Here is a 2198-nt window from a genome sequence, read left to right on the forward strand (position 1 = left end):
AAGGACATTTTCTCATAATTAGATGTAACAAATGCAGTTAGAATTTAATTATGGGAGAATGTTTATTACATTAATAATAAAAAGTTTTGATATTTATCATTGAGCGATTGGTATTAGATGTATTAATTTGAATGAGGGTGTGTCAAAAAGTTAGGCGAGTTCGTTAGTTGTTTTGATATGAGAGACTAGCATTTGGCGTGATGGTTTGTGGGATGTTGGCTGTCAATAGATATCACATGAATTGTTAATGAGAAAGTTCAAATGTTCTTTGTTGAACCATTGGGCGAGATGCCTTCCAAAACGATTAAAATCAGAATTTAATAGTTATTGATGGCTCGACCCCTTGTCTTTCGCAATGTATTTGTCTCTTCTAACTATGAAGAGAACAACAAATGCGGTCCTCCTTTATATTAACATCTGAAACATCAAACAACTACCATCAACTATTATGTGGGTTCCGAAATCACTTCCCGCCATCTCTGGCGGCCTTTTTTCCCTTCTTTGGGTTGTCGAGGAGAGTTAACATTTAAGTTTTGAGGCTTATTTCGAAGGCATATTGGGTTGTAAATAAAGACATCATTCAGAAGATTTCGTCCTCATTTTGGCGACTTATGATCTGAATTTAGCGATTCCTATAGGTTGCGAAGCCCCTATAGTTATTTACTCCTCCCGAATAGCGAGAGAGAATTTTCAATTAAGGGTAGTTGTCAAAAAGATGCATTGGATCGACATATAGTAGCAGCATAATTTAGTATTTGAAAATTTAATATTTAAAATTAAAAATTAACCACATTGCATTTAAAAGCATATCGTGGGAGAGTGATGATAGCCGTTCGACCCGTTTAAGATCCCGTGGTTATGTCATCTTGGGTCATCATGATCTTTAGTCTACTTAGAGGAGGTTGTGGACCCAACCTCTGAGTAAGAGGCAAGGTCATTCGGTGGGTTGTAGTCAACTTTAATTTGTTAGTACTCTTATTACCCACATGTCCTATAACCATTTCTATTATTTAATATTAATATTCTCTCTAATTATAGTTAGAGCAATCTAGTGAAACTATTTAAATTGGGCAAGATTTTGTAATTTATTTTTTATACTTGTTAAAAAATCTAGCGTCCTTAATGTGGGGCTCTTAAATCTATGTATATGGAAAATTTTGGTATAACATTAATACGTTAAATTATTTCTATTGCTATAAAAATTTTAGCATATAACAATTTGACATCATTTGTGAGAAATATTATCACCTTTATTGATTAGCAATTGCAACACTCAATGATAGTTGATGCATATAAATCTAAACACCTTATATTTAGGATTAATTATTATCTGCGGATGCCAAATGCTATTCGGAGACCAATCAGAATGCGATATATCAACTTTGTTCGATAACACGGTTTGGTACTGTTGATGTGACAGATTTTGATTGAACTTCAGATGATATTCTGCATCTGTTCTCCACAAAAAATAATTTCTCTATATTTAAACTTCCATGACTGGTTTGCATTTCTTTGCTCTCCTTACATTCATGGATGGCACTCCTCCTTGGTAATATCATAAAAGAAAACTATGAGGCTTTCATCCAACATCACTGAACTATAATTGAAGCCAATTCTATCAAATCTCTTGCTGTCTATGATTTATGAAGGCATACTGAGAAGCAAATCCTTGAAATTTCATCAGTATAAATGATACATTTTTTATCTATATTAGAGCTAAATTTACCGTTGAATAAAGCTTCTTACATATTTTCTGTGCATTTCCGATGTAAAGGAATGTGAAGTTTCATAAATCATTCTATGAAATTCAAATAATGATTTATAATGTTTCAGAGTTTTTAGTTTAATTTTATATTAAATAGATAAAAATATGTTGGTGTGCATAAAAATATCAAATAGATATGATAAAAAAATATAATCATAGATGCAAAATTTAATTATAATTCATAGACTCAATAATTTCTACCATCTGTGAGTTGAAAAAAAAAATTATGATAGGATGATATTAAGATTTTATTTGGGATAATTTTCTTACTATTTTTTAAATAAATTTTTTTTAAAATTTTGAACTAGAAATTTTTGTAATAGAAAGTTGTTTTTAAAAAAAAAAAACAGTAGGAAAATTGTCCCAAAATAACCTAAAATCTTTTAATTCTATTTTGAGAATTGGATGAAATAATTGGCTATATATTTTCACT

The sequence above is a fragment of the Dendrobium catenatum genome, unplaced genomic scaffold (genome assembly GCF_001605985.2).
Source record: "Dendrobium catenatum unplaced genomic scaffold, ASM160598v2 fragScaff_scaffold_948, whole genome shotgun sequence".
In the NCBI taxonomy this organism is placed as follows: Eukaryota; Viridiplantae; Streptophyta; class Magnoliopsida; order Asparagales; family Orchidaceae; genus Dendrobium; species Dendrobium catenatum.